The sequence below is a fragment of the Oncorhynchus masou genome, chromosome 8 (genome assembly GCF_036934945.1).
Source record: "Oncorhynchus masou masou isolate Uvic2021 chromosome 8, UVic_Omas_1.1, whole genome shotgun sequence".
Classification (NCBI taxonomy): domain Eukaryota; kingdom Metazoa; phylum Chordata; class Actinopteri; order Salmoniformes; family Salmonidae; genus Oncorhynchus; species Oncorhynchus masou.
The window spans coordinates 20697474-20707256 of record NC_088219.1 but is presented as its reverse complement, the minus strand read 5'-3'; positions in this window follow the sequence as shown (position 1 = coordinate 20707256).

Here is a 9783-nt window from a genome sequence, read left to right as displayed (position 1 = left end):
GACTCCTAGACTTTTTCCACATTTTGTTATATTGCAGCCTTATTCTAAAATGGATTAAATAAATAAAAACACTCAGCAATCTACACACAATTCCCCATATTGAGAAATCAAAAACATGTTTTTATAAATGTTTTTATAAAAAACAGAAATACCTTATTTACATAAGAATTCAGACAATTTGCTATGAGATCTTGAGATGTTTATACAACTTGGAGTCCATCTGTGGTAAATTAAATTGATTGGACATTATTTGGAAAGGCACACACCTGTCTATATAAGGTCCCACAGTTGACAGTGCATGTCAGAGCGAAAATCAAGCCATGAGGTTGAGGGAATTGTCTGTAGAGTGATTGTGAATAATGATGCGCGAAGGAGATCCCATAACCAATTGTGCTATAGTTTTTTTTTTCAGATTATTTGTAACTTATTTTGTACTTAATATTTCTGACACTGTGTCTTATGATCGAAAAGAGCTTCTTGATATCAGGGAAGCGATTACTCACCCCATACTGAAAGATTTCTTCTTCTTCAATGAGCCGGATGGGAAGGATTTACTCCAGACACCCAACTAGGCCCTCATCCCCGTCATTCACAGGAGGAAAAGATGGAGATATCATGGACAACGGTCCGGGTGCATTGTTAGGATCCGGCCTCTAGAGGGTAATCTACCTTCACCATTGATCCTATTAGCCAAAGTACAATCAATCGCTAATAAAATAGACAAACTACAAGCATGTATATCCTACATTCGGGACATTAAAAACTGTAATATCTTATGTTTCACAGAGTCGGGATGGAACGACAACATGATTAATATATAGCTGGCGGGTTTTAAGCTTTTTCTGCAGGATAGAACAGCGGTTTCTGGTAAGATAAGGGGTGGTGGCCTGTGTATATGTGTAAACAACTGCTGGTGCACAAAATCTAAGGAAGTCTCAAGGTTTTGCTCGCCTGAGGTAGGGTATCTCGTGATAAGCTGTAGACCACACTATTTACCAAGAGAGTTTACATCTATATTTTTTGTAGCTGTCTATATACCACCGCAGACCGATGCTGGCACTAAGACCACACTCAATGAGCTGTATACGGCCATAAGCAAACAAGAAAACGCTCATCCAGAGGCGATGCTCCTAGTGGCCGGGGACTTTGATGCAGGGAAAATTAAATCACTTTTACCTAATTTCTATCAGCATGTTAAATGTGCAACCAGAGGGAAAAAAACTCTGGACCACCTATACTCCACACACAGAGACGCATACAAAGCTCTCCCTCACCCTCCATTTGGAAAATCTGACCATAATTCTATCCTCCTGATTCCTGCTTACAAGCAAAAACTAAAGCAGGAAGCACCAGTGACTCGTTCAATAAGAAAGTGGTCAGATGAAGCAGATGCTAAGCTACAGGACTGTTTTACTAGCACAGACTGGAATATGTTCCGGGATTCTTCCAATGGCATTGAGGAGCACACCACATAAGTCACTGGCTTCATCAATAAGTGCATCGATGACGTCGTCCCTACAGTGGCTGTGCGTATATTCCACAACCAAAAGCCATGGATTACAGGCAACATCCTCACTGAGCTTTCAAGGAGCGGGACTCTAACTCGGAAGCTTATAAGAAATCCCGCTATGCCCTCCGACGATCCATTAAACAGGCAAAGCATCGATATAGGACTAAGATCGAATGGAGTACACTGGCTCCGACGCTCGTCGGATGTGGCAGGGCTTGCAAACTATTATAGACTACAAAGGGAAAAACAGCTACGAGCTGCCCAGCAACACAAACCTACCAGACGAGCTAAATTACTTCTATGCTCGCTTCAAGGCAAGTAACACTGAAACATGCATGAGAGCACCAGCTGTTCCGATGTGAGTAAAACCTTTAAACAGGCCAACATTCACAAGGCCGCAGGGCCAGATGGATTACCAGGACGTGTACTCCAAGCATGCACTGACCAACTGGCAAGTGTCTTCACTGACATTTTCAACCTGTCCCTGACTGTGTCTGTAATACCAACATGTTTCAAGCAGACCCCCATAGTCCCTGTGACCAAGAACACTAAGGTAAGCTGCCTAAATGACTACCGACCCGTAGCACTCACATCTGTAGACATGAAGTGCTTTGAAAGGCTGGTCATGGCTCACATCAACATCATTATCCCAGAAACCTTAGACCCATGCCAATTTGAATACCGTCCCAACAGAGCCACAGATGATTCAATCTCTATTGCACTCAATACTACACATTTCCACCTGGACAAAAGGAACACCTATGTGAGAATGTTATTCATTCACTACAGCTAAGCTAAGGACCCTGGGACTAAACACCTCCCTCTACATCTGGATCCTGGACTTCCTGACGAGCCGCTCCCAGGTGGTAAAGGTAGGGAACAACCCATCTGCCACGCTGATCCTCAACAGGGGCCCCTCAGGGGCGCATGCTCAGTCCCCCCCTGTACTCACTGTTCACTCATGACTGCATGGTCAGGCATGACTCCAACTCCATCATCAAGTTCGCCGATGACACAACAGCCTGATCACAGACAACGATGAGACAGCCTGTGGGGAGGAGGTCAAAGACCTGGCCATGTTGTGCCAGGACAACAACCTCTCCCTCAACATATCAAGACAAAGGAGATGATTGTGGACTACAGGAAATGGAGGACCGAGCACACCCCCATTCCCATCTACGGGGCAGGTTGTGGAACAGGTTGAGAGCTTCAAGTTCCTTGGTGGTCACATCACCAACAAACTATTATGGTCCAAACACACTAAGACAGTCGTGAAGGGGGAACGATAAAGCCTATTCCTCCTCAGGAGACTCAAAAGATTTGACATGGGTCCTCAGATCCTCAAAAGGTTCTACATCTGCACCATCTAGAGCATCCTGACTGGTTGCATCACTGTCTGGTATGGCAACTGCTTGGCCTCTGACCTCAAGGCACTACAGAGGGTAGTGCGTACGGCCCAGTACATCACTGGTGCCAAGTCGAGGTCCAAAAGGCTTCTTACCAGCTTCTATCCCCAAGCCATATGACTCCTGAACAGCTAATCAAAGGGCTACCCAGACCCCTCTTTTACTCTGCTGATACTCTCTGTTTCTAATCTATGCATAGTCACTTTAACTCCACCTACATGTATATATTACCACAATTACCTTAACTAACCGGTGCCCCCGCACATTGACTCTGTACCAGTACCTCTTGTATATAGCCTTGCTTGTTATTTTACTACTGCTGTTTAATGATTTGTTACTTTTATTTTCTATTTTCTACTTATCTATTTTTTACTTAACACTTTAAAAAAATCTTAACTTCTTAAGCATTGTTGGTCAAGGGCTTAAAGTAAGCATTGCAATGTAAGGTAGTTCTACACCTGTTGTATTTGGCGTGTGTGACAAATACAATTTGATTTGATTTGATAGAGCTCCAAGACAGGATTGTGTCGAGGCACAGATGTGGGGAAGTGTACAAAACATTTCTGCAGCATTGAAGGTCCACAAGAACACAGTGGCCTCCATCATTCTTAAATGGAAGAAGTTTGGAACCACCAAGACTCTTCCTAGAGCTGGCCGCCCGGCCGAACTGAGAAATCGAGGGGATGTAACCAAGAACCCGATGGTCACTCTGACAGAGCTCTAGAGTTCCTCTTTGGAGATGGGAGAACCTTCAAGAAGGACAACCATCTCTGCAGCACTCCCCAGTACGAGGCACATGGAGTTTGCCAAAAGGCACCTAAAGATTCTCAGACCATGAGAAACAAGATTCTCTGGGCTGATGAAACCAATATTGAACTCTTTGGCCTCAATTCCAAGCATCACATCTGGAGGAAACTTGGCACCATCCCTACGGTGAAGCATGGTGGTGGCAGCATTATGCTGTGGGGATGTTTTTCAGCGGCAGGGCCTGGGAGACTAGTCAGGATAGAGGAAAAGATAACGGAGCAAAGTCCAGAGAGATCCTTGATAGAAACCTGCTCCAGAGCGTTGAGGACCTCAGACTGGGGTGACGGTTCACCTTCCAACAGGACAATGACCCTTAGCACACAGTCAAGGCAACGCAGGAGTGGCTTCAGGACGAGTCTCTGAATGTCCTTGAGTGGCCCAGCCAGACCCCGGACTTAAACACGATCAAACATCTCTGGAGAGACCTGAAATAGCTGTGCAGCAACGCTCTTCCTCCAACCTGACAGTACTTGAGAGGATCTGCAGAGAAGAATTTGAGAAACTACCCAAACACAGGTGTGCCAAGTTTGTACCGTCATACCCAAGAAGACTCGAGGGCTGCCAAAGGTGCTTCAACAAAGTACTGATGTGGACACCAAGGGTCTGAATACTTATGTAAATGTGATAATTCAGTTTTGTATTATTTATTTTTATAAATGAGCAAATATTTCTAAAAAAACTGTTTTTGCCCTGTCATTATGGGGTATTGTGTGTAGATTGATGAGGGGAAAAACAGTTTAATAAATGTTTGAATAAGCCTGTACCCTAACAACATGTGGAATAAGTCAAGGGGTCTGACTACTTTCCGAAGGCACTGTATACAGCCAAATGATCTGTAATACGTGTCCTGACTGACACCCCACATTCCTGCACTACAAATGCTGACCCTGTGCATCCTGTCCTTGGATCTTTTGGACCATCTGTGTAAATGGCCACAAAATCCTAATACACAGTATCCATACATCTCTTAAACTTATCAGATGGATCAACACCCTTTCTATCTGTCTGTAGTCTCTCCAACACTTCTAGATCAACTACTGGAGGCGGTAGAAGCCATGGTGGATTTATAGGAATAGCTTCCGTTGGACTAAACTCCCTTCCATACAGTCCCATCTTCTTCACCTAAGTATTACCCACCCACCAATAGCTTGTGTTCTGTCCTCGCTGATGTTCCCGGCATGCTTGTAAAATCCCTTTCGCAGGATGAGACACCCCATGTCCCTGTCGGTTGACCCAGTATTTCATGCCAGCTGCTGTCTCTTAATATGCAATGGCATATCCCCTATCTGCACCTGTAGGTCAGCCACTGGGGAGGTCTGAAATGACCCACTACATATTCTGAGTCCTTGTCCCTGTATGACATCTAGCCTTTCCAATGAGATGCGGGCTGCCGAACCATACACTATACTGCCATAGTCTATTGCAGATCGGATCAATGCAACATACATGGTCCTCAATGAAGAAGGCCCAGCTCCCCACTCCTTCCCCGTCAGACAGAGCTACACATTTAGCACCTTCATACGCTTTCCCACCATGCTCTCAATGTGTTCTGCCCAGGTCAGTCTGGTGTCAAAGTATACCCGAAGGATCCTGAAGGACCCCACCCTCTCCAAGTTTCTCCCATATAATCTCAAGCATACCTCATCTCCCACCTTCCTCCTGGGAAAGGACACTGTCTGAGTTTTCTCGACAGAGAATCTAAATTCCCACATTAATGCCCACATGGTCCCATCTCTTAACACTTCAACATTGACAACTTCCCCAATCAACTATTTTATCACAGCCAGCAACCTTATAGGACTCATCGCCCCAACTCCCCCTTCCTCCCTGAACTTCAGAATCACTTTATGCACCTCCTCACCTTGGTGCTCCCCTCGCAACTTATCTCGCACTTCCTCTGCACTCTCTACCCCCGAACTGCCGCTAGCGTTTGGAAACTATGTTTCTCTCCTCAAACTTCATTTTCTGTCTTCTCTCTGCCTCCATAAACCCCTTTCTCTCCTGCTTTCTTTTTCTCTTTCCTACTCCGCCTTTTATTTGTACCGCTATGCTCCATGCTTGATTCACTTTCTTCTCCATCACTATCTCCTACCATCTCATACCACAGCCTTGCCGAACCACCTCCACACTGAGTAAAGTTTGCTTGTTTGTTTATCAATGATTGATACTGGAGCTCTGATCAACCCAAGTCAACAACCATCGCCGGCAATTCACCTGTGTCCCAGAAAGCTTCACAGGGCTATAAAGCTGAAGCATCCTTTTAGAACATCTTCTCACCACCAAATATGGTAGTCAGAAGAAGTCCAGTCGCGGGTAGTGGGAGAGGATTGAACTCGGTGAAACTGGGCTGACATTCTGCTCATATTCTCATCGATGAAACATCTGATCTCAATACATTTTTCTGTTCCCAAAACTAAAAGCTGTTACAAACACAGTGTAGTAAGTTTACAGACTTAACGCGTTGCAAAAGTTTAAAAAGATTGCATTGTTGAGAAGGAGTGCAAAGTTGAATTGTCTTTATGCACACGCGCACTTCACAGAAGAGGCGTTCCCTAACGGAAATATGCAAATACATGCTTCAACGCCAATAAGATCTCGCTAGCTTGGCTTTAGTCACCTCATTGCTTGTTCTGCCCACTATATTTCATTTGCTCTCATTGTAAAATACACTGATCTAGGGTTAGTGATATCTTCGGTGGATGTTTCAGAGCTGCTAGCGTCAGCTGACTGTCATGGAGGCGAAGACCTCATTCGGGCTCGTTTCTTATTTTGGAAAGTATGAAAACGATTGGATATATGTAGTTCTCGGAAACCACATCAATATGGTAAAGAATTATTCTGCATGTGATGTGTGCATATCATATGGATGTGGTTCCGGACAAGCTAAACACTTGTCCTGAGGTTGTGCGATCTTCTGCACAGCGAGACTAAAACAAAGATCACCCGAAACGTGCCCATAAATCTCAACTGCTGCGTCAGCTGTTTTGTTCTTTAACTACCATGCGCTTAATTTATTTGTTGCCACCTACCAATGCATTTATCTAGCTGCATGTCCCAAAGTACTGCTCCAAGAGATGGGCTAAAAGTGAAATACTATACTTAATTGTGTGCACTGGGGTAAATGGTTCCACAGAAATGTAATTATAACAAACTCATTGGATAACTCTCAATTGTGGTCTGGCTTCAATCCTTCCAAAATGACTGGTGCAGGTGGTAGGGGAAACTGTTTAGCCCAGGTTTGCCAATGTATATGTCATCTCCCTTACGCAAAAAAAATGTAAATAATGCTGTGGTCATTTGGTTAATTGTTCAGCAGTCTTATGACGTGGGGGTAGCTGTTAATGTGCCTTTTGGTCCTAGACTTCGCACTCCTGTACCGCTTGCTGTGCTGTAGCAGAGAAAACAGTCTATGACTTGGGTGACTGGAGTCTTTGACAGGTGCGTCAATAGACTAAATCATTTTTAAACTTCTTCTGTGCATGTGCAAATAGCTGACCTGATATCAACTAAAGCCCTCTTGGGCAAATATGGGATACTCCTTCAAGGTTAATTATTGCAAAAATGTATTTGATAATGCCCGATGGAATAAAATAATACATTCATTTTATTCATAAATAAAGCTAATAATAGATCAATAATAATCATAAATCACTCCAAGTGCTCATGGCTGTCTGACTAGAACATCACTAATCATCCTGGACACTGTCCCAGTTTAGATTATACACATCTCACTTATGAGATTGGCTCTATTTTGAGAAGTCTGTCTTTAGTAGTGTGCAGGAGAGAAAACCCATGAGATGGCACTGGCACAAACACAATAGGTTGGCTAGCACATGTCCATCTCGTGATTTACGGGCACTCCTTTCATGCTCAGCCTCCACTGGCATCAATGTTCATTATGTGGGTGGATATGGAAATAGGTTTGGCATCTATATTCAATACATAGCCTGCAGATATGGGCCTGTTTTGGTGGTGACACACTAGTGTGTTCCAAGGTCACACAGGCTCATATGCCATATTGTCTGACACGTGTGGAAAAAGAGAGCGAGAGTGAGTGAAAGAGAGAGGAAGATAAAGATTAACTGAGAAAGAGAAAGACATGGTAGAAAATAGGATTTACAAAAAAGGGATGAGCAAGACAATGACAGAGAGGGAATAGTGGATGGTCTTGCAATTATGTGACAAAATAACAAAAATAAAATTGTGACTAATCTGGACCAGTGGCTTTGGTAGGCCGTCTTCCACGTAAAGGGAGATCGTCACACAATTGAGGGTCAGGTTAGCTCTTACATTATGCCAAAATCCTTTGATGAATGCTTGGGAGGTATTCCAGGATATTGCAAGGGGTTGCCAGCATACTAGCCCCGATGGGTTGAAAGGGGGACCAGCATTTGACCATGACAGTAAGGCAAACTCATTAAGCCCTTACCAATCAAGACAGGTCTAAAATAGCTCAGCCTCAGAGCTGACCTCACGACTGGAGGTTAATCTGCAGGCTAGGCACTGTTTCACACTGCCAGTGAAATTTGTTACAGGCAATGCCATCACATGGAATGCTGCAATCAACAGCAGTGCACAATCTCATGACTGTCTCATACTGGTTAACACAGGAAACGTGTACCTGTATAAAAACTAGGTTGTGTGGGAAACTGGTTTTAGCATCTACTCATAAAAGCACTCACAAACATGTATTTTAGTACAAATACTAGATTCTTTATTTGAATATTTTACAACTTTGAAAACACATTTACAGAAACTAGTTCTGCATTGTTACACTTAACACACATGTAGCTTTCATACTGAAACATTGCTTGCTAGAGAACAAAATAAATAAATAAATAAACAAACTTGTCTTGACAGCAGAAGCATGGACAGAAAAAGCAGGACATAATTGAACACTGAGCAACATACAAGTCGAAACGAGACTGGCGTGCACTACCAGACAAGGCCTCTTGATAGGACGGTAAAATATCGATTTGTTAAGGCGGAATCGGTCCTCACCATTATCAATAAACAGCACTACAACCTGCCCTGCACTTCCTGGTTCAGCACGTAACAGAAAAGTGTCCTTAAACCATAGAGTACTTCATCTCAAAATCAGATATTAAGCTAATTATTCATTAACACAATGATCCCTCACTGTCAGAAAGAGTAAAAAAAATAGTTGTTGGGTTACTAAAATTGCATGTTTAAGTGTTGGAAAGACAACTTTTAAATGAAGGTGAGCAAATCAGATAGACATTTGGAGGCGAGGCAAGCTGTGTGAGACAGGGGCACATTTGCAGGTAAGCAAATTCCAATAGTATAAATAGCTTGGACAAAAACAGCTTGTCATGCAAAGACAGAATGCATAAGACAGATGAAATTCATGAAATTAAGTCTAAGGCTACCGAAAAAAAATAGTTTTAACAAATTTAAATAGTATTTACTCCACAAATGTAACAATTGATGTTCTTTTTAATTATTTGTATGCTGAAATAAGCAAGATCAATAGTGACAACATTGGTCTCCATTACACTGTTAGCCTGACTGAAGGGTTTAGATAAGAAGCTGTACCCTGGTCATGCTTGTGAAGCTATGGCTTTCCATCTTTGGTTTCTTTAAGGATTCAAAAACCTGCATTGTTGTTTGTTTCTCATATACTACCCATCACATAAATAGAGCCACACACACGATCAAACCCGTTCTGGTCACATTGAATTTTAGGCACAACTAAAAAGACACCTAAGTGGTCTTCTGACTGTTTTGCACCAACAATTACGAGTGGCCATCGTTCTCCACAAGCAGAATGATGGTTTAACTGTCAAACTGATATGCTCTCAATTTTAAAATACATTTTATGTTACAGTATAGGTGCAGATATTTCTCCAAACCCAAATGAAAACATGAAAGAAAATAAGTTTTCCTCTTTGGTGCGCTGGCTTCATAACATTGGCTAACAATGCAGACAGGTGTGTATTCTGCTATTATGAAGAAGAAACAAAAGCATGCTAAGAAAGTAACAGGATGATCAACTTCTAGCTTTCATGAAATAATGAAATTGCACACACACAAATACAG